A 24,712-nucleotide genomic window follows, 5' to 3' on the forward strand; every position below is an offset into this window, starting at 1 on the left:
CTGCGTTTTATAAAACCCTAAGGAATGCTGGACACAAACACACTTGCTGAGGACCTAGTAGGACTACATATGACGTAGGAAGTAAACATATGTAAACGGGAGAAGAAAATAAGTGGTCCGTGAAGTGATTGCTCAGTGGTCTTCTATTTTATTGATTTCACCTTGTGTTCGCGTTTGCAGTGTAAAGGACACTGCAAGGACACCCTCCTGATAACCTGTACAATGATTGGCATAAAATCTATTTTGAGAAGGCATAAAATATGCACTGTTTTTATTTATCATTTGAGAACGCTGGCGCCCTATAACGTAAAACTATACCAATATCTTTTTATTCCGATCACCTGACATAAAATTTGCGTAGAAGCTGACGCAAGCATCGGGCGGTCGCCCGCAGTGTTGTCTGAAAAGACCAATCAAACGCTCTCCTCGTTCATTGTAGGCAACTTTCGTTCGCTTGACAAACGAGTAATATTGCCTACACTGAGCGGCTTGTCGTATCTAATTGCTTGACAAGAGGCGAGGAGCACGTTCAAGTGGAGAGGGATTCGATGGGACCGAGCCACTGCACTGAAAATCGATAAGCGGATGAAGAGGATGGTGCCGGCGTCTCCGATTGACCGCTTTTCCTTACTTAGCTTCAGGTGGCTAGACGAAAATCGCGGCGGCATGCAAGGGAAGCTACAGAACGACGTTGAAACGAATCCTCAGCACAGAATAGTTCGCAGAACGAGGTCATAAATGCGCCGAAAGTGCTCGAAAACGGTGCACGGCCAAGCAAAAAGATTTATTATACGCAAATAAACCCATGCTCTATGGCAGGTGCGAGTAGCCAGTGCCTGAGCGATCGGGAGCAGCCATCTTTTATTCCTTTTGGAACGCGGCAGCCTGCGGCTATTCAGAAGGAAATCCAGTTTTACTCGGCATATTAATGCATCTGTAACGCGTACACGTCACTTTGCGTGGAGAGTTTTTACGGTTTTGGTACGTCGAGTGACAGACAGATGCAGTGGGTGCAGCCCGAAATCTTTTGACCAACCGCCGTAAGTTTTGACCAACGTAATTTTTCCCTAGACTGATGTTAGTGTGGGTTTAGAATAAGCATCTCCAGTCAATCATAAGAGGCTGATGGCTATCACCTGCTGTCGCTTAACTTTGTCGTCTGCTCTTCCCATGGTCTGTTGTCTGTTGCTGAATTTACGCATGTAAAATAAAAACGTAGATGTGTCATTATGAGTGTTATTTAGGAGTGTTTTCAATGATACGCGTCATTGCGTTCAAACATTTAAGTGTGTGTGTGTGTGCGTGTGCGTGCGCGTGTGCGTGTGTGTGTGTGTGTGTGTGTGTGTGTGCGTGTGTGTGTGTGTGTGTGTGTGTGTGTGTGTGTGTGTGCAATCATGCCAGAATGAATTGTTCGGTTCCTGAAGTGTATTTTACTTCACAGCATCACTCTTCTTCGAACAGTCCACATGATTTGCATAATAATGGTCGCACGTGATTTTATTCGCTATTTTTTTGTTTATATATCATTGAATTTAACGTCCGGCTTCATGCCATAGACAGGATTACCTTCCGTCGTACGCATACGTTCGCTCACGATGTAGGCCAATGGATCAGCAAAACTATGAGTACAGAAACAATTTTGCTTCGAATAAGTACTGAATTGAAACTCTGAACTATGTAATAAAAGGCTGACGCTAACAGCACGGAAGACGACAGAGAATTTACAACAGCAACAAGTTTTGACTATTAGAAACGTTTAGGCGTTTGTTTCGTTGTTTAATCTTGCATGGGGAAATATAGCGACAGAAGTGCCAGGAAAAATAATCATCGGCAGCCCTATGAGTGAGAGAAAGCTGACACTATTACAAACGTACTCAAAACTTATCAATGCCAAATTTTATGGTTGTCTAGGACGGACGCTACTCTTCTATTTTCTACTAGCTAATATAGTGTCACGGGGAGTATGAAAAATCCCGCGATTGTGCGCATAAAAAAACAGCGCATCAGACATTCAGCAGAAGTTCGCAGCACAGGAATAACGTTACTGCCATCCACGGCAGCGCACGCTCAATAAATTTCGGCACTAAAACTTTTCAGTCCACTTTAATATGACAAATCAGAGCATGCCACAAAATTATAAGCGCGAGCCATCCTCCGCTTTCACCAGTGGCCTCTGGCTAATCGGCTGCTACAGCGCGTCCCATCGCTTACCCTCTCAGCTGGAGCGCCGCAGATGGACATAATTATGTTTGCAAAACCGCTACGCCGCTATTGTAAAAATGTCTTCTTATTCAAGAAGCTGCAATGGCTGCTTAAGATATATGAATCGACTAACGCTTACTATTGGTGAAAGTATTGAAGCTTGCACCTGCGCTACTATTATACACGTGCCTTTATTCGACTACAGTACTCGTGTTTTCAACGGCGGGCAAGGCAAGCATGCGGATCTTACGAACAGATGTAGTTTTGTGAATTGGTTTTTTCCTGAGATTTTTCTAGCGCCAAATTTATCGTAAGTTATAATAGTCAATTTCGCACGTGATGCCTCAATATCCTTCTGCATATCTTCTATTTAGTCTTGTTCGCTCGTCAAATTGCTAGAATACGTTTATTTAAGGTGATCCCATAATAACGGATTTATGGAGTCGTCAAGTGGAACACTGGCTAATGCAGTTGGCTTGGTTGTTTATTTGGTTGTTTAATTTTTTTAAGTTCTTCGTTTTTCGCTGCGCGTGCGAATTATTGCGTATTTCTTTTCAGCTTCGCGTGAAAACGAAGCTAGATGTAACGCAGTGGCGAAAGCCGCTGCGGCCGTGAAAACAGCAGCAACAACAACAGGAAACGTGAGGTTCTAGAGTCAAGGAGGCCTCACGCAAGCGCTCGCCATCTTGCGGCAGAAAAATTGCAGTATAAAACGCTCGACCGTGCCACAGCGCCTCAGTCACAACTGTCAGTATTTCCACGCTGCCGTGCACGCTTCGAGCAGGAAAAAGCTGCAGTAGCACGTCTTAGAAGCAAGAATCTGCTGATCTCTGCGCCCACCTTTCAGTGTCCGAAAGGTTCCCTAACACTGCCAGTCATCATGCATTCTACTAGAGCTCTCCTCGCACAGGTAAGTGCATTATGCTCGAATTTACTTGCTGCGCCGATGGTTAAGGCAAGTGCGCAAGCGTATACATTTTTTTTAGTTCGCATTGAGAGAGCAACCCGAGTGTGCGGAGCCGTAAACCTACCGTCTCAGGTGTATATGTTCACAATTCCACCTTGGAGGTCGTAGCGTCAAAGTGGAACAATATTTGACCTAGGTTGCTTGACGGTTGCTCTGATAGCGTGCAAGATGCGACTTTTCACTGATTAGAGTGTATTAACTACTTTCAGAGAGCGTGAAATTGGTGGGTAGCAGCGGGCGCTTTCGTCTTCTGCTCTAGATCGCGGAACTTAGACAACATACTTAACCGAAATCCGGCACTAATGGCAGGTCACCACTTCTCGCGCTTCCTTTTCTGAGCGAATATATTGCTACAGTAAGCCAGAAGAGCCAGAAGGAATGCCACCATGTAAAGCAAGGGTATTTTACCAATTACCATTGTTCTCCAAGCGGGCAGTGCTAGTATTCATAAAGTGTACATTAAAAGCCAATCGCGTAGGCGGAAGTACGAGTACAAGTGACGAGCTCTTTTTACTAAACATGGTAGAGAGGATGAGATCTAGAAGCACTGGCCCATCCTATACGTGGCAAGCAAACTTATGCATAGCGCATCTCTAATCTTCTATAAACATTGGGAAGGGCGAAGCTGTACACTAAACGTGGAAAATAGTTTCCTTTGCTCTACAAGGACACATGCCAACAAAATATTTTGCAAGAAGTGTGTGCATAAGCCCCGTGGTAGATAGCAAATCGTCTTCTGCAGATGCGGCGGTGCCGGTTATCCACCACCATAAATGAAACCATCCCACATACAACGCCTTTTGAAGCACATGGAGGGTAGTTTTGCTACAGCGTATAGCAAAGTAGCAGCATCTTATACCACAAAACCCATATGCAATAAAAGCTTCTGCTGTGATACCAAAATTAATGGACACTCAAGGTGGATAAACGCCATCGTAGTGGACGTCGCAGTGAATGTTCGTAGAAGTCCAAGTGCGGTAACATCGCGGCCATGCCTGGTGAGGCGAGAAGGAATGTTGCTTGCTGGGGCAGCCTTCTCGCGCCCGCACGGGAGGAAGGCCGGGAGTGTGCGTGACGACTTGTCTCGCCCGCAAGGTGGGAGCAGGGAGACGTGTACGCGTTAGGAGTGGAAGCGGTAAGGGCGACAGAGTAGCGCGCGTCTTCGCTTCTACTCTGGCGGCCGCTGCGCACAGCGCCACCGGCCTCGGCGCATCTTGCAGGTAATCGGCGGTTGGTTTGAAGGCTAGCGGACAGCTTCGCATACGCCGTGTTCTTGCCAGCCTGATTCGCTTTGAAGCGAAAGGCATCCATGAAGTGGAATTTGCTCACCGCTGCTGCCGCTCTTGAGGACGTTAGGATTCTGAAAGCCAGTGTCCGCGATCATCGGCTCGTGTTTGCTTGTACGGGCGTGACACCGTGCACATTAATTTAGTTCATAAGCGAATCTTTATCGCAGCTTACACAGCTAATAACACTACTAACGTTACTGCAGATAGCTGTCTCATAATTTTCTATCGCAAGAAATGCTTCGCCTTTAGGGCTAAATTGAGGTGGTTTTTTTCTATCTCTCGCGTGAAAGTTGCGTGATCCAAACTAGGAATTTTTGATACAAAATCGACATAAGGCTGTCACGCGTGTACGCTGTTCTTGACATTCTACCCTGACGCACGCAAGAGAAACCTTGACAAACTGTTGAGAAGATGGCAGCGCCCGCCAATGTGAGTGTCAGCAGCTTAGGATCAATTTTGTCGCTGTGTTTTTCTGCTCGGGTCATTCATTTCCAAATTAGTTTTGCACGTCCTTTAGATTTGTGAGCTTAACAGCATGGTGTAAGTGACCCTAGGTGTTCTTTTCGTGATGTCTTCGTTATTAGCCCGCTGCACGCTTCACAAAAGGGGGAGCAGTTGACCTTCCAGATGGGTGAGAGGAACTACGTTAAGTTTCGCATACACCGCTATTTCCGAGGCGTACTGCCCCATATACTTGCTTGCTCTTTTTCTTTTATATAGATGGCGCCACAAACTAAACCTGCTTTGTATGCCTGTATAGAAGATAGGAATATCGATGCACCCTTCAGTTGCTGAAACACAAGATGAACCCCCATGTGAAGCGTAGACAAAAATCAGAATGCCTGCGGCAAGGCGAAGTGTGGTCTGCGCATCTCGCGCTATTTGATAAAAAAGCGATACGTGGTTGTTTTACATCACTTTATGTTAAGTCAGGAGAGTTGGAGAGAGACCACAAAGGGAGTAAACTGCAAGTGCAAAATAACGAAGCCACTGTGGCCACGGATAGGCTTGACACAGTGACGCAATCGTTCCACCAATATCGAACGGTGGTGGAATTATTCTCATATTTATGCGCATTTACTTGTCTGTCAATTTCTAATAATTTACATTCTTATTACTTATACCGCTTTCGCTAGCGTTAACAATCCGCTTGGCTAAACTAATTAAAAGGGATTGTTAGCGCCACGTTCTGCAGCATACCTAATGGTAACATTATAGGAACTGATCTGCGATTTTTCAGGCACTCGTGGTTTCCATGGTTTCCATGACTCTGGGCGGCGGTCAGTTTGGATTTGGCAGCGGATTTGGCGCTGGACTTGGTGGCGCCTATGGCACTTCCTATGGCGCCACATTCGCACAGCAAGCACAGTATTACGTGAGTACCTCCAGGCGTATATAAAGTACAATACCGTCGTTTCTTCGTCGCTGTGAGGCCACACGCACTAGAAAAGAGTTGGTGTATAGCACTAGCTTCTACCAAAAGGTGACATACAACGCGTTGGGTAAATGAGGCAGGTGGCTTGTGCGGTGCCTCTTTCCTATGCTGAATTATATCGCGATATTTAGTCGCCCTTTCTGCAGGAAACCATGTGCCTTTGCGGCGACGAAATACTAGTCCTCGCGCAAGAAGTTGCAATTACATTTCTTGAATCAGCAGTTATGTATAAATTTTTTTTGAGGACGTGAAACTGTCCCCTGAACTTTCCGTTTAGCATTGTGTGCTTGGTTTTTCATTAGAACGTTACACTAATTCTTCAAGCAGTGCTGATTAAAATTAAAAAAAAAAAACATTCCAAGGGTCAACAGCAGCGCGAGTAACGAAACAGCACATAAGATGATGTTGCACAGCTAATATCGTGACGAGAATTAACCTCTGCACGCACCCGTTGCATAAAGAGAAGAAAATTCTCATAAGGCATTGCTCTGTTAAGTCCAGTAAAATGACAAACGTTGTCACTTCCAAAAAAGAAACGCAAAATAATCTCCATGTTGACTTCCCTAAAAGGTGGCATAAATGTCATTAATGATCTCCGGAGCTCTGCAGCCTGCGAGTAGCCGTACAGTCGACATGTGAACACTCTGCTTTGTGTAAGGAATTAATGAAACCACAATGCGGTTTCACGGTGTGACAAAGAAGAGTTGCCGCTGCAGCAATTGCAAGGTGTCCAACGGGAAAGGCTTATGTATGTCCCATTTTTCTAAGCAGGGCGTTGATTACGGTCTAATTTGCTAATAAAAATCAGCTGCTGTTTTGCGAAATAGCGGTTAGTTGCATTTCCACCAAACATGCTTCGTGCCTGCCCTTATAGGACCACCGGTGCTAATAATTTTCTATGTGGAAAGACAATAACAAGCATCATATGTTTTGCGGGAAACAAAGGTAATCAAGAAAAAAAAACAGGCAGGGAGGTCGTGAACATCATTCAACATCAGGAGCTGACGTTGAATTTCCCGTCATTCGCATGTAGAATACCTGCGAATTTCTTTGGAAATTCGTAATCAACCTGCAAGCTTAAAATGTATGTATATTTTCTACTTGTAATACCTAGCAATTGTTTTTAATATGTATCGAGAAATAATAAATCATGCTGCGTTAAAATTAAGTTCACTGCGCCGCGATAGAAAGTTTCTTTCAGAAAGATGCCTAGCAGTAAGCAACGCCTTCAAGCTTGTAACCGCATTTTTGAAGAAGCTTGGTGCACAAATGATACATTAGATACAAATGACATTGATCATCACATTATCTTTGTCCTAAGCTATAGGCATGTCGCACTCATCTCAAATCTCCCAACGCAGCCACCGCAACCGTACAGCTTCGGCTACAACAACGTCGACCAGTACGGCACCAGGTCCTACCGCAAAGAACAGGGCGACGCCTCTAACACCAAGACAGGCATGTACGGCTACTCGGATGCCAACGGCATCTTCCGCCAGGTGAAGTACATCGCTGATGCTGGTGGATTCCGCGCAAAGATTGACACCAACGAGCCCGGAACCGCCCCTGGAGCCAGTGCCGACGCGGTCTACAATGCGAACCCTCTCCCCGCTGGCCCGCAGTACCGAATCATTGGTGGATCCTCCCCCTTCTCCTCTCCGTACACGAGCGCCTCCACGTCTGGCTTCGGTTACGCCCGTCCTTGGTCTGGATAGACAAGTGCGTGACGTAGGGAAGTGTTTGTTGAATATTTGACCCTGCTTCTGACGATGTTCCCTTGTCGAAGGAACAGGCTAGTCTGCCGTTGTCAGAAGCCGTGGCGTTTCTTATGAACTCTACAGTTACGACTGTATACATGCAGGTTAACGAATCTTAACTGCGAATAAAAGTTTGCTTCAGCGATATTCAAGTGCTCCTGCTCGTTTTCTTTTTGGGACAATTAAGGTATCTGTACGGACTCTGGGAAGCTCGCGGAAGCTCGCAGGGCGTTGCGACTTGCGATAACCCAAAACGGCGTAAGACATTCGCAGTCTCTCGTGAATGTGTCTCTAATTTCGCCATTTCAATCTGCCTTGTGCATGCCTAGCTCATAGCTGTACGCCACTGGTTAACAAGGACACGGAATTCGCGTGAACTACTTGTGTTACTTCGCATTCTGCCAAATGAACTTTCTGCTCACATCCAATTCACTTTTTTGCAACTTTGATCATAAGGGTACAACTGAGCATACCACACTGATGTTGGTGGTGCAGATGACGACACTACACTCGTGAAGCTGAATGGCGAATTACCGAAAGGCATCGCCTACAGAATCTCTACCTTTGCTAAGGCTGAGTGCAACCTTAGGATCACCGAGTTGGAATGCCTAGAGCTGCCACCGACAAGTTCGGAACACGTTGGTACGGCAAGAAACTCAGGATAATCAATGCCGACCACTGTCTGGCTTGGTTTTAGTAGACCACTCTACTAGTCAGTTACCTCACTGGTCGTTATGACTTGAAGAACAGGACTTCTTACATACAAGTGTAGTCTCACGTACAAGAAACAGTTGTTTATATTTCCTGTGTATTCGCTACCTGGAATGCAAAGGGTTTAGTCAACCTGTCGATAAAACGCACGTCCGATGCTATCGTCACTGGCTATGAATACTCCATCGCTTTCAATGGATTCTATGCGGTTTCAGCAGGCGTGCGTTCTTTGAAGTAGCAGTACCCTTCTTGGTAGGCATCGGTTCCATACCAGTCCCCTCTCACGTGCTCAAGTGCACCTCGATAAGGCTCTTCAGCTAATATCTCGTTTCTTTTTACGGTGCGCAGATATGTTTTAACAAAGTCTGGGCTCCCTGCTTCAGGATTGATGCGAACGCTTTCAGCAACATTCAACATAACGCTTTTTATCGAACCTTAGCTAACAAATGTTTGACAGCTTTCATTATAATACTCTCTCTCACTAATTCCTCTTCGTCCCGTAAGTCGAAGGTGACCTCAAGGGCATGAGCATGGTACTCGGCCGTCTCCTCGAGGTGACGCCGTTTCCGCCGAAAGACGTGGTCTTGCGTGACTTGCGCGGGGCACTATGCGGCATCCCGGCGAAGTTTTGCGGCTCCTCTTTAGTGCGGGAGATGTGCAGCGAATTTGCCGCTGCACATCTGCACAGGGCACAGGGTCCGATTGCGTTGTTTGCTTCAGTGCATCCCGTCGTGCTCGGCAGCGTCATTGGGGATATATATATGTATATATATATATATATATATATATATATATATATATATATATATATATATATATATAGATAGATAGATATATATATATATATATATATATATATATATATATATATATATATATATATATATATATATATATATATATATATATATATATATATATATATATATCAAGCGATGGTGCAGCACTTTTTACAACATCTACGCGGGCCCGTACACAGGCTCCATGTTAGACAGTACTCAACATATCCAGCACCCGAGATTGTCAGACACAGGTAACACATTGAAATAAGGTATTACTGCCATCGGGGCATATCAGCAAATGTTACCACACGTGCTGGCTGATTTTGTTATAGGAATGCTATGAATGCTAGCAATCCAATGCATAAGCTCCGTAAGAAAAAAATTATTGGGCATATTAATGCTACTTTGAACGCACAAGGAGGTTAAATAAAAGGACAACATCGCATCCGTCTGGTTACTGATTTGATATTTTCCTTTCATTTAATTTCGCTACTTATCGTCGAGGAGAGGCTGTTCTTGAGGTGGAGGGTCGTCGTTTTATAGCGAGTGCATGTGTACCCTGCATGGTAGAAAGGACATAAAAAGAACAAAACGTCGCAATCAACCACAGAAAGACATATTGTATCACTTGCTGCAGAACGATTTGGAGATGTTACAGCTAGTTCGGCAGAAAATTAATGTTCACACAATGTTGTTGAGAAACCACTGTGAGGTTTTTGAGCGCAGCAGTAACTAAAGCACGCAGAAATTGCTCTTGGCTGTGCCAACATGCAGCGTGCATCAGCTGGGGTGTGTTTACAGGTCGTGAAGTACTTCGGCTGTATCGATTTCGACTCGGAAAATGACAGCAGTGTCTGATTACTTAGCGTGGAAATGAGCATAGCAGTGCTCGTGTACGGGCAACCCAACGCATGGCCGAGACATGCAAGTGTCAATCACTATAGAATATTTGCATCAGTTACCGGCGTAGTTCTCGTTTATTTCTAGCCTACTATGTCATGCCTGCGTTGGCCTCTGGTATGGTGGCACAAATCCCAATGAAGAAATGCACCACACCATGTCTATTGTATTTTTATCGTTTACACTAGAGATCTTCTTTCAGAGGGAGGGCACAAGTTGAAAAACAAATGTATAATAGCTTGATGAACAATACTTGCATAAAAAATTTATTAAATAAGCATGGCGACTGCTATTCCGTGTCATCAGAGAGCGTTCTTTGTCGTGCAAGCATATTGTGCGTTGGTTGACACACGTCCCATTTTCCGATGTGGTATTCCTCACTAATTTTGTTGTAGGGGTCGGTCTCCACAGGTGAACAAAATAGACAAACGATCTAAATATGACGCACAGTTTGACAAGTGGGACGAGCACACTGACCCTTGAGTGAATTATGGTGCTCTCCTAGACGCATGCTGAGGCACCGGCTAGTTTGCATGCGTAACGTACATTTGACCAAATATACACGTGATAAAGAGAATAGACTACACTACCCCTTGAGGACACAAGTTCAGTTTTGGGTATCTTTAGCTAAGCCAGCCTCCACTGCCTGGATGTCCTTACCAAATAACATGTGGAGTGCTAGGCACATATATTTCTAGCAATGATAAAGCACGCACTGCATGCACAACGATTCATAACTGCACTGAGAAAGGCAAGAAGGCAAGTGAGGCTTCCTTCGTTAAAGGTACCGCTAAATTTGTCCAGTGTGTGTCAGAGGCCTTGTACTAAATTCCTTTCATATGTGGTCAAATGTACATAGGCCAGACTGGCCAGTGCCTAAATATGTAGCTATGAGATCACCATATTTCACTCAAAAGACCAGTATGCTCGGCAGACTTCACCGTGCATTGCTGCAGCGGGGCTTCAGGCCTGATTGACATCGTCTATCTATTTTCACCCACGGATGAAAATTGCCAGCAGAAATCAGCCACGCATACCACATATATAACAAGATGTGTGAGCCGGTCCCCATTATCATTAGCGTCCTTTCTAGATGACAAGGGATAGAAATAAGCCTGCGCCTGTTTACTTACTTTTTCAATTCAAATACCGTTTATCGTGATTCCATACCTTTGTATTACAACTTCCACCTTCTTTCTCAAATAGTGCACAATACAAGTACACATCCAGGGATGTTTTTAAAATTCTTCCATCAACTTAAACAGTCAGTTTTTAGCCGAGGTCACGCTGTATTGTCTTCCTTCCTTCCCTGTGTAAATTTTGTCCGGAAAAGTTACATGAACTGACCGACAAACTCAAACCAACAATACAAGTTTCACCTAGTGGACACGGCTGGTTCTCAGAAATACACAAAAACAGTGATGAGTGTCTGATGGCATCCTGTAGTTTGTGCAAACACACTTCGCCATTCCTGCAGTAGACATAGGCACACAACTGCTACAATGCCTCCATAAACATATCCACGAAGGAAAGCGATATCCGACTTTTTGGATCATGTACATTTAATGAATACATGAAATGTCCATTCAGATTACACGCCGTGCTGTTGCAGCTATGGCAACGGTTTATTATGTGGACATTATAATTAAAAAAATTAAATTATGGGGTTTTACGTGCCAAAACCACTTTCTGATTATGAGGCACGCCGTAGTGGAGGACTCCGCAAATTTCGACCACCTGGGGTTCTTTAACGTGCACCTAATTCTAAGTACACGGGTGTTTTCGCATTTCGCCGCCATCAAAATGCGGCCGCCGTAGCCGGGATTCGATCCCGCGGCCTCGTGCTCAGCAGCCTAACACCATAGCCGACACTATTATGGGTCACGGCTTCATCCCTACACAAATAATAATGTGTTCACATAGCTGCGGCACAATAAGGCTGTCATATTGTGAACACATGCAAGGAGAATGTAAAAGCAGTCACGAAAACAATGCGTGCACTAGTGCAAGGTGGCAACAGAGCACAAAGTCGAAGTCAATGATGAATGGCATGACAATAGGAACGCCATTGCTTCAACACAGCAAAACCTTTAACACGCACGCAGGAACAGCAGCGCGTTACAAGAAACTTTTGTTTACATAACTATTCTAGAGTTTCTTTCATGACTTAGTTTAAGTAACTTTCCCCTGTCATGTTTAGTTACGTCAAAGTTGTGGCAACGACCCTTGTCTTGATAAGAAGCCTGTACCAGGAGCAAGTTGTGATTGCTTACATTTTTTCCCTAATACTGCTCGTAAACCGAAAACCTTGTAAGCAGAAATTATTTACAACGTCGAATCATTTATACGCGAGGAAACGTCGTTCCAGTTAGAATCGGCCCAGAGGCAGATGAGTCGTTGTCATGCAATTTCAGCAGAAAAGCGTGAGATCGCGCACAGGCCAGCATAATGAACACGATTATTTCCGCACGTAATCTTTCCCGTAAGAAAACGCTTATAAATAGGGTTTTTTAGCAGTGCTACGAAAAGTACGGCATGCGGTACGATATTACCATTGCGTCTTACCAGTACCGCGTCGACCGAAAACGTTTTAGGTGTGCAGGTTGCTCGACACGGAACGGTAATATGACCATGATGATCGTGTCTATTGCAAATTAAAGGTGCTGCGTGCCGAGACCAAGATAGTTACTTTATATATATGTATTTATACATATACATATATGCAGTGCAGAATTGAACATTCTCTCAGGAGCGGGGGAAGCCTAAAAACAGTGAAGAAGAAACTAGGAATTGGCAAGAATCAGATGTATGCGTTAAGAGACAAAGCCGGCAATATCATTACTAATATGGAGGAGATAGTTCAAGTGGCTGAGGAGTTCTATAGAGATTTATACAGTACCAGTGGCACCCACGACGATAATGGAAGAGAAAATAGTCTAGAGGAATTCGAAATCCCGAAGGTAACGCCGGAAGAAGTAAAGAAAGCCTTAGGAGATATGCAAAGGGGGAAGGCAGCTGGGGAGGACCAGGTAACAGCAGATTTGTTGAAGGATGGTGGACAGATTGTTCTAGAGAAACTGGCCACCCTGTATGTATGCCTCATGACCTCGAGCGTACCGGAATCTTGGAAGAACGCTAACATAATCCTAATCCATAAGAAAGGGGACGCCAAAGATTTGAAAAATTATAGACCGATCAGCTTACTGTCCGTTGCCTACAAAGTATTTACTAAGGTAATTGCAAATAGAATCAGGAACACCTTAGACTTCTGTCAACCAAAGGAACAGGCAGGATTCCGTAAAGGCTACTCAAAAATAGACCATATTCACACTATCAATCAAGTGATAGAGAAATGTGCAGAATATAACCAACCCTTATATATAGCTTTCCTTGATTACGAGAAAGAGTTTGATTCAGTCGAAACCTCAGCAGTCATGGAGGCATTACGGAATCAGGGTGTAGATGAGCCATATGTAAAAATACTGGAAGATATCTATAGCGGCTCCACAGCCACCGTAGTCCTCCATAAAGCAAGCAACAAAATCTGAATAAAGAAAGGCGTCAGGCAGGGAGATACGATATCTCCAATGCTATTCACAGCGTGTTTACAGGAGGTATTCAGAGACCTGGATTGGGAAGAATTGGGGATAAAAGTTAATGGAGAATACCTTAGTAACTTGCGATTCGCTGATGATATTGCCTTGCTTAGTAACTCAGGGGACCAATTGCAATGCATGCTGACGGGCCTGGAGAGAGAAAGCAGAAGAGTGGGTCTAAAAATTAATATGCAGAAAACTAAAGTAATGCTTAACAGTCTCGGGAGAGAACAGCAACTTACAATAGGCAGCGAGGCACTGGAAGTCGTAAGGGAATACATCTACTTAGGGCAGGTAGTGACGGCGGATCTGGATCATGAGACGGAAATAATCAGAAGAATAAGAATGGGCTGGAGTGCGTTTGGCAGACATTCCCAAATCATGAACAGCAGGTTGCCGTTATCCCTCAAGAGAAAAGTATATAATAGCTGTGTCTTACCAGTACTCACCTACGGGGCAGAAACCTGGAGGCTTACGAAAAGGGTTCTACTCAAATTGAGGACGACACAACGAGCTATGGAAAGAAGAATGATAGGTGTAACATTAAGGGATAAGAAAAGAGCAGATTGGGTGAGGGAACAAACGCGAGTTAATGACATCTTAGTTGAAATCAAGAAAAAGAAATGGGCATGGGCAGGACATGTAATGAGGAGGGAAGATAGCCGATGGTCATTAAGGGTTACGGACTGGATCACAAGGGAAGGGAAGCGTAGCAGGGGGCGGCAGAAAGTTAGGTGGGCGGATGAGATTAAGAAGTTTGCAGGGACGGCATGGCCACAATTAGTACATGACCGGGGTTGTTGGAGAAGTATGGGAGAGGCCTTTGCCCTGCAGTGGGCGTAACCAGGCTGACGATGATGATGATATATGCAAAACGTCTATAAGCCTTTGACTAGCAGTATTTAATTTTGCTGCCAAGCCCAAATCTTGTTTTATGGTTACGGGCATGCACACGTGGTTAGCCGGTTGGCTGTTGGGTCACTGCGACGGCTCACTGTACGTGGTTAGGCTTCTGCAGGACCGCGTTGCAAGTCTGCGTTGTTTTGGACGTTTTCTCTTTGGGCACCGCATAGGTGAAGTTGACTAAGTGCATATGTCACATCGCGGCCTGTTCAGCGACGATCTCATACTGCGCTCTCTGATACGCAGACAAATAGGCGACATTCGCCTCCTACAACCGGAGCCAGAGCCTCGCCGTAATTTACACGACCGCGGTTTTCTGGATGTGGAGACGATAGACAGCGATGAGTTTTACCACTTGTTTCGCTTTCGAAAGGTGGGCTTGGGAGACCTTGCATCGGCTCTGCTGATTTTCGAAGAGGTTGTCACTGCCCAGCTCGTCCGGGTTCCAGGTAACGAGGCGCTCTGTATGACACTTCGACGCCTGGCCTACCCCAACCGTTTGTGCGAGCTGGAGCTCTTGCCTAACAGGCACAGCTCTGTGCTGTTAAGCGTCGTGCCTTCAGTGGTAGCTCATATGGAGCACTACTTCGACCACCTGCTGGCTGAAAGGACTATGCACAAGTGGCTAAACTTGCTCGCCGTCGAGAAATTCTCCGAGGTGAGTCGGCCTAGTAAAACTCCTTCAAGCACGAATCACGATGGCTTGTCGATACATGAGTCACATTTACGCAACTTTATTCGAAGGCGTCGGCCACTCCATAAACAGAAGTGCATTATGATGTTTATTTATTTCAGATACTGTCAATCCCAGCGGGATATTTACAGGTTGGGCATATATTATACACTCACAAATAGCGATAAAAACAGGTTTACATGATTTCAACAATATTTGCAATTGACACAAAGCAGATTTACACATATGGTAGGAAATAAAACAAGGGTACATTTCATTTGGCAAAAGGGGGTGAAATTACGTAGGCAAATACAATGCTCATACAGATTTCATTTTATACAATGACTTGAGTGGTGTTATTTCCGGCTAACGTAATCTAATTATTACACAACAGCTCTTCTACAAGGGTTATAAATTTCGGCAACGATGTGTTAGTCGTTATGAAGGGGCCCAGGCTATTCCATTCTCTTATTGCAAGAGGAAAGAACGAATATCTAAAACAGTCAGTGCGAAATGCATATTCTTTGAGTGTTAATGAATGCTTATGGCGGGAAGGTCTGGTGTCAGCTAGGGATATATATAACGAAGTATTTATTCGTAATGCATTGTGTATCAATTGGAACAATAATTTTAGTCTTGCTAGCTTGGCGCGGTTTCGCAGAGTAGGAATACCGGCTTGTTTTAGCAGTTGGGTAGGTGAATCGCTATTCCTGTATTTGTTAAAGATGAATCTAATTGCCTTTCGCTGCACTCCTTCTAGTTTGTTAATAAGCTGTTGTGTATAAGGAAACCAAATTGTGTTACCATATTCGAGAACTGGGCGAATAAATGCGTTGTATGATAGCAGTTTAATTTCCGGTGGCGCAGCTCGAAGTCTTCTTCTGAGGAAGAACAGCCGTTTTAAAGCAGATGGTATGATACTGTTAATATGAGATTCCCATCTTAGGTCATGTGAAATGATCAAGCCAAGATATTTAAGCTCATGAACTCGGGTGAGCGGTATATTATTGATTGTGTATTCGAAGTCTGACCTATGTTTTTTGCGGGTTATAGATAAAAAGGCAGTTTTTTTAATGTTCAGCTCCATCTGCCACTTTTTACACCACTTCACTACCTCGTGAAGGGCGCTGTTTAAATAAACGTGGTCATTCATAGAGTTAATTTCATTATAAAGAATGCAGTCGTCGGCAAAAAGCTTCATTTTAACGCGGATGTTAGAGGGTAAATCATTAATAAATATAAGGAATAAAGTGGGAGCAAGGACACACCCTTGAGGCACCCCCGATGTAACTGGTACAATGGAAGAAATTTCATTGTTAACAACAACATACTGAAACCGGTTGGTTAGGTAATCTTCAATCCAATTGACAATAGAACCATCGCCTAAAGTTGTTTTCAGTTTGCTGATTAGTTTTCGATGGTTTACTCCATCAAACGCCTTTGAAAAATCTAATGCTATTAAGTCAACTTGTTTTTGATTATCAATGCTTTGGGATAAGTCATGCGTTACTTCAAGTAATTGGGTTATTGTTGAAAGTCCCCGCCGGAAGCCATGCTGGATAGGCGATGATATTTCTGCTTGCTCTAGATAGTTCGTGATATGCTTTAATATGATATGCTCTAATAATTTCCCTACAGTGGACGTTAGCGATATTGGTCTCTAATTACCAACATCACTTTTGCTTCCTGCTTTATGAACGGGGATTACTTTCGCTATTTTCCATTCCTTTGCAAGGCTACATGTTGATAAGGATTTGTTAAATATTAGATGTAGATATTTCGCGTTGACTTCGGCATATCTTTGAAGAAAAGTGTTGGGAATATTGTCCGGGCCGTTTCCTTTTTTTGTGTCTATTGATAGTAATAAGTTCAGGACTCCTAACTCAGTTATCGTTGGCATGCCTAGTGGTCTCTGGTTGTAGTGATTCACCTCCGGAATGCGACCATCGTCAGCAGTGAACACAGACTGGAAGTATGTATTTAATGAATTTGCAAAACTTAAATTTTGTTCCTGAGAATTGAGGGTGTTGCTTTGTTTTTGGGGGCTAAGATACTTCCAAAACTTTCCAGGGGAATGCTTTAAAAAGTTAGGAAGCGTAACTGAAAAGAAATGTGCTTTCGCTGTACTAATCTTTGCTTTCATTTCATTGACAGCACACGTGAGTTTACGTTTATGTTGAGGGCCTTTTTTTGTTTTGAGCAATTGTCTTAGTCGCTTCACTTTGCGCTTTGCATGAATGACATCACGTGTTATCCATGGGTTATTTTTATTAGTTTGTTTGGTTCTTATTGGAATATAGTTATTGATGCAGTGGGATACAATGGCTTTAAATCGTTCCCATATTGCGTCTATATCAGTGTCTGAAGAATTAGCGAGTTCTTCAAATGACTGATACTCCAAAACTAAGTAATTGGCTATGCTTGAGTCGTCAGCTTTTATAAAGTCTGGATAACTAGTTTGGCAAATAGAAAGATTTGTTGCGGCCTGAATGGGAGTAGTGCATAATGTTAATTTGTGATCTGATATTCCATCTAGCACTGCTAAGTTAGTTTTATTGATCGAAAAGTGGTTGCTCAGAAAGATGAGGTCAAGAATGTTGGATGCATTGCCTTGAACACGTGTGGGCTCGTTGACAACTTGTGACAAGTCAAAACTAAGCATAATATCAAAAACAATTTCTGAACAAGGAGAGCGATAACTCATGGTTGGCCAGTCGATATCAGGAAGGTTGAAATCCCCGAGAAGGATCAGCCGGGATTTTGGTACATGAAGTTCCATATACTGATATAATGATGTCACTTCGCGTTCATCAGTCGAAGGGCTACGGTATATACAACCGACACTGATAGACGTTGCACCAAAACTAAGTTTGCAAAAAAGTGCTTCAGCATTTTCGACTTCTGGTAAGATAGTGAAAGGAATCTTTTTATTTATTAGTAAAGCAACTCCTCCTCCTCGCGTTAATCTGTCTTTGCGCACAATCACATAGTCGGGTGGGGCTATTTCTTTGTCCTGTATGTCATCTGTAAGCCACGTTTCTGTAATCGCCATAAAGTCGGGCTCTAGGCTGATAAGAAGAGACTCTAGTGCGTTAAGCTTATTCAAGATACTACGCGCATTTACGTTTGCAAAGGTTATTTGTTTCGTTTTTGGGGCGGTCGGGCGCGTAGGTGTGGTCTAATTCCTTCCTGGTTTTTTTGGCCTTTACTCGCATTTGTCTGTGCCTTTACAGGTACCCGGCAGTTCTTTTCTTCATCCCACTGGAACAATTCTCCGTTGATTCGGACTTTATCGTAAAGGAGCGCCACCTTTGCACCGGAATCTTTCATTGATTTTACACTAACCCACAGTTTTTTTCCTTATGTCGCCTACTCGGACAGAGAAATCTTCACTGATCGCGTATTCAGTATTTTTAAGTTTGCGACAGTTTTTTAGCACGAGAGTCTTTTCACGGAAGTCAAGAAGTTTAAGAACTACAGGCCTGGTTTTCTCGCGTGAAGGTTTTCCTATCCTATGAATGCGTTCAATGGCGACAGGTTGAATTTGAAGAATGTTCTTGGCAATGCTTTCATTAAAAGTTTGTTCAAGGGATTCGTTGTCTTCTTCTTCAACTTCTGGAATTCCATAAACTAAAAGATTACACCGTCTCGAGCGATTTTCCAAATCATCCAGTTTTAGTTCAAGCGAGGAAACAACCTTCTGCAGGTTGGTGACCTGGTTTATGTAGTCCAACATTTTTTGGTCAAGGGCAGCCATGTTTTCCAGTTTCGTTTCAATTGATGTTAGTCGATCCTCTTTAATGCTTTTTATGTCTCCGGCAATCGCCTGGAGCTGTCTGGAGATCTGTTCAAGGTCTGGGCCGGGGTTTGTTTCGACGTCTCCAGCCAGTAGCAGTAATTCCGCCGCGTGCATTGCCAAATCACACAGTATAGGACACAGCAGCCTTGGGCACGGCAGCATAACAAGGAACGGATCATTTGAGCGAATACATTTGCCGTAACGCCTTACCTGCACAAGATAGACGAAAGGATTAAGAATCCGCATCGTGCTGTTGCTGCCGTGCCCAGTGAAGTGCGTGCCGGTCCAGTCCCGCTTTAAGTAGCACCGAAGCGCCACCTGGTCCAAGCTGGGAGTCCCGTCAATGTGTGGCGTCCCTGTCGACTTCCGGTGGAAGACGAAGGTTTCGATGACCGCTGTCGTCGCAGGGCGGAAGGAGCCGGAGTGGTTGCCCAGCCGCACTATCATGCCCTGCGTCATGGGGCCAGAGCCGTCCCGTGTCGTCGGTATCACCAGGGAAGTAGAAATCAGCTGCACAAGATAGACGAAAGGATTAAGAATCCGCATCGTGCTGTTGCTGCCGTGCCCAGATGTTGGGTTGTGCATTGCCTAATTATTCATCATAATCACAGTATATTCCTTTATCACAATTGTATACACTGTATATCATAATTACAGTGTATTACTTTACTTGAATATGCCTCAGTCATCTGGAGCCCTCATCAGAAAGAAATGACTACAAAGTTAGAAAAAGTTCAACGTCGTGCCGCGCGCTTCATATGCTCAAAGTACCGCCGTTTAGATTCCGTTACACTGATGTTGCAGTCTTGAGAACTGGAAACACTAGAAGTACGAAGGCAAAAAATCGTCTGAAAGTGTTTTTTAGATTACTACATGGACAGTTAAAAATCAACAAAGATGAGTATGTGCAGCTTCCAGGAAAACGAAGCAGTCGTGTTAATCATCAATATGTTTTATGCCCATACTTTGCTCACAGTGATGTGTTCCGATTTTCTTTTTTCCCTGCCGTGACTGAACTCTGGAACTCGATACCAAGCTTTGCGGCAGATGTCAGTGATGTTTGTGAATTTGAAAAATTCTTAAACATGTATTTTTACGATTCCGCTGCCTCTTGATGCACCTGTATATATGGTCTGCCTGTATTTAAACCCTCCCTGTAAGAACGCTCAGCAGAGGGTTGACCAGTATGAAAAAATAAAAAAATAAATAATATGTTTTGTGCAGTCAGTAAAGTTGCTTTTCTGCATAACATTCAACAGCTCGAAGTACATGCAGATGTTAAGCATTACGAGAAATGAAAAGTTCCCTCGAGCGCGGCACGTTGGACGCGCCATCCGATACCTCGGCCTCACGGCCACTCGATCGAAGTCAAGCCCAGTCTGCATCGAAATTCTTGAGTGAGATTCGCTTTTTTGCGTTACTCGCTGCATGGAGCCAGTCACGATCGAGAAACTTGTAGTTCCTTAGGCAGAATGGTTGCCTGTAACAATATGCAGCACATGGAAGTAAAAGGATGCCGGGGGCTCATTACACCCAAAGTTCGATGCACGTTGCTTTTTATTTGCTACCACTGGACATGTTGGGCAAAACAAATGGCGACACCAGTGTGCACAATATGCGCGAAGGAAAAAAAATTAAGCTTAATTTTCTTGAGGACCTCGCTCAAATAAGTCAGTTAAGCTGTTTCACTTTGTCTGCTTCCATTTTTAACACATCAGAGAAGATGTACGTCAAAATGTGCTGGTTGCACATTAGAAAAATTGGGGAGGGAGGGAAGGTGGGTATGTTAGTATTGCAAGTGAGGAACTCACTTTGACAAGGTGTGCTCACTTTACCACCCTTAATTTCTATGCAACAACACATCTTTTCAACCTTCCTCCTGTGCTCAATTTTCTGCTGTTATTCTTTTTCTCAGACTGTCAATGCAAAGGGTGCCCCACTTGATAATTGCTAGGCCTTCATCGATGGGACGGCACGTCACATTTGTCACGCAACGGTGGACCAGCAAGAGCACTATTCAGGGCACAAGAGGCACCACGTGCAAAAATATCAAGCTGTGATGTGCCCAAATGGCATAGTTTGCCAACTGGATGGGCCTTTCAAAGGGCGACGTCATGACGCGGGTAAGTGCATGCGATCCAAGAGCTCAAGAAACTGCGTGCATGTAGTTGCAGAGGTAATTGAACCTCCGTGTTAATTTATTTCCAGTGTGCTTTCAGACATTGGTTACCAAATTTTCCAATCTTTTTATTTATTTTATGGCAAAGTAGCTGCTTTCATTTATGATTACTGAAAGCTCTGAACTAAGTTTGTTGGCGTTTGAAGAGCTCATTGGTTTTATTTTATGCTTGTACACATCAGGCTTGCTGTACAACGCCACAAGAAGTGCATATCTTCATGGTTTGAAACTTGACCCTTAGGTTGTTGGCCTTACAGTCCAAATGCATGGAATGATCATAAAACAGAGCCACTTTTCAGCACATGAGTCAAGAATAGTGCATTACTGTTGCATGAGAATTAGTGTGGCAACCACAGTCTTGAGACAACCTAAAATGTCAAGTGAAAATAGAAACAGGGAAACGGGCATCGAGTTGTGGCAAATTTAATGCAGGAAAACTTCATGTCTGCACGTCTGTCGTGCTTTGGCTGTAGCAATAAAGCTATCGCACAGCGTGGAGAAGGAATGGGGCGCTTTATTTCGGCAGGAATAAAGCAGTTGTTGCAGTAACTGTGTACTGGCAGACCTGCAGATTGATCATTCAAATATACATTCGTCTTCTGCGAATTGACATCTTGACAAGCACAACAGCTTGTTTCTAAACAACAGACCGGACAAAATGCCACATGCGAAATGCAGTGTGTCTTCCAAACAAATCAAAGACTGTTTATTATTTGCAAAGGTGGTACATACTGGGTGAAATATACGGAAGGAGGTCCCATAGCTCATAGCTGCAAGGCGACCTGTTTTGAGGTGCATTAAGTGAGTGAACAATAGTGAATACACATTAGCAATGACTACTAAGCACAGCTATAAAACATAATTCATATACAACAAAATAGTGGCAGTAAACATGAGGACCATCAACTCAACCTTCTATTAGAAACAGGATTAGTTTTTTCTAAAATGTAACGTAGCATCTGCATAGCTTTAAATCATTAGGCAGGTGATCTCAAATTATTTCAGCGGCCAATTGGGCTATGATTTTCCTAGTTGCTGCATACTTCTGGTAGCAAAGTTCTTATTTGAAGCATGCTATTTGAATCGTAAAGGCATACATTTCATATACATTAATTGCAATGAAGCTTATATTCTTAAATGGCATCATAATTAGGTATAGTGAACCATAAGTCATAGCCATAAGATTTAACCATAAGCATTCACACAAGGATTTAATGTTCCCGAAGCAGTGCAAGGGCGTTGGCTTATAAAGAACCCAAGGTGATAAAGTGGCTTAACCAGATGGACACGTATTACACCAGGATGATACATAGTAAGTAATATGACTGTGAATGAATGTGTAGTACATTGATAGTAACGTAGGGCGGCTGTAGTATTGGCGCGTTTATTACGATTATTAGCCCATAGGCCATTTTTTGGTACGTGCTAAATCAGTATAGAATATTTTACGTTGGAGTTTAAAATAACACATAGGAAGGAACGTTGCTTAAGAGCACATAATGTAAGTTTTCAGAATGTCATTGCTAGAGAGTAGGCTGAAGTTTAAAAGGTAGAGTTAAAGATCATAAATGTAGTTTTAGATTTAATAATCTGGATAGTTGAGATTCCACGATTCTGTCAAATTGTTGAGCTCTATAAGGTATGTAGTTTAGGAAAAAATTGATGACTCTATTCCTACTACTGTCCTGTCATCTGCATAGAGAATAGGTGTGGAGTTAAAGAGAGTTTTCGATATCGCTAATATAGATGAGAAAAATTTCATGCAGAACTTCCTCAGGTAGCTCTCTAAGTATGCGTAAGCATTGTGCCACTTGCTTACCTCCACGCAGCCTGGTGTCATTATCAGCATTATGGAAGTTCAACTGACTAGTCTAAACTCTTATCAACTTTCATTGATTGTTCGCTGCACGTCTGATAGCGAACATGATAAGACAGGTTTAATTAAGATAGAGTTCATTACAGCACATAAACACGCGATCATGGGTGTTAATTACGCCACTAGAATCCTCAAACATTTCTGGGAGTCAAACTGACGGCATTTGGTGTTACTTAACTGATGGGTAATTGAGAAAAGGTGTTGCAAAACCATTACTACATTTGCTGAGGAGGATAAGCAGTGTTTTATTGATGGCTTTGATGCTTGTGTGGAGCTTGTTCTTTATTAAAACATATGATGTTCTGTGCTGTATTGGTGATTTGAATGAATGTACGCACTATTCGCCACACTTAGCTGAGTGCTTGCAGCCTCTGCCTCACATAGGTATGAGCCGTTGCATTTCTTTTGTGCTTAAAGGCTATGAACCTTAGCTTAAGGGGGTTTGAGCCATTCACTGCCTTATGTGACATATTTCTCATTGGGTCAGCATAGAAACGCTTTCGCACCTAATAGAAGCGGTCCACTTGTAAAGCCTCTAAGTAAGCTTTTTGTCGTAACTTTGCAGTTAGATATTACTCCAGGAATACAAACAGTTATACCCCTTTTAAGCGGGGAAGGTAAAGGCACTTATGGGGACAGGACTTTGAGTGACACTTTAGGCTACGTGGTGCTAAACGCAAAAAGAGAGCGCGCTCACTGTAAAAAAAAAGGCGACAGACTAAGAGCGTGTTTTTTGAAAGTGTAGATTAAAAAAAAATCTTCTAAAAAGTTACTGTTTTACGTTGTGTTATAGATACCACCCAAATTTTATTATTTTGTTTGCAATATTGAATGACCCAGTTAGATTTATAATTGGTCAAAACGGCTTTGTCTGCGCTCAATATTTGCTGACCAGACGTGTTTCTCTTGATCCCTGGAATCAGCATAGTTCTACTTAATAATGTAATAGTTGTTTTAGTATGTGAATGTAAAGTGCATCACCACTGTTTCTGCGCGATCTTAAAAAAAACATTCTTGCATTTCAGGCATTCTTAAGGAAACCAAGCTCTACGAGAACTTTGAGAAAATCACAATAGGCAGGAAGTTTGTCATTTATGGCGACCCAGCCTATCCTTTGCTCCCAATCCTATGCAAGCCATTTGGAGGCACTACCCTGCAGCCTTATGAAGCATTCTTTAACAAGGTTATGAGCAGGGTGCGACAAGCTGTGCAGTAGGGCTTTGCAAAGGTTGCCACAGAGTATGCTTTTGTGGACTTCCTCAAAAACCAAAAACTGTCACATCAGCGAGTGGGGCGCATTTACCGTGCGGCAACCCTTCTTTCCAACTGCCATACGTGTCGGTATGGCAGTCAAGTGGCTGACATTTTTGGTTGCCCCCCGTCACTTGATGAGTATCTGGTACCACATTCCATATGAGATTTCAGCGCTAGAATCCCTTTAGAATACTTGAGCAAATGCCCTTAGCATTAACTTCTGCAACAGAGCATCAATGAGAAGTCAGTGTGGTCTATTCAAATACCATTTCAGAAACTTTGCAACGCTTGTTTTGAGCCAAGACTTAGTTTACGAGAAGATTGCATCTGAAGGGCCCGAATACCTTTTTGAATATTAAGATCTCCCAACACCCAAATTGCGGAGTGGT

General features: G+C 43.4%; 1 pseudogene; it reads left to right on the forward strand.

Moving 5' to 3' along the window:
- Window positions 1–14,732: 14,732 nt before the first annotated feature.
- LOC142570622 (uncharacterized) lies at window positions 14,733–24,486 on the forward strand (annotated as a pseudogene).
- Window positions 24,487–24,712: the final 226 nt, after the last annotated feature.

This window comes from Dermacentor variabilis, chromosome 2 (genome assembly GCF_050947875.1).
Source record: "Dermacentor variabilis isolate Ectoservices chromosome 2, ASM5094787v1, whole genome shotgun sequence".
Taxonomy (NCBI): domain Eukaryota; kingdom Metazoa; phylum Arthropoda; class Arachnida; order Ixodida; family Ixodidae; genus Dermacentor; species Dermacentor variabilis.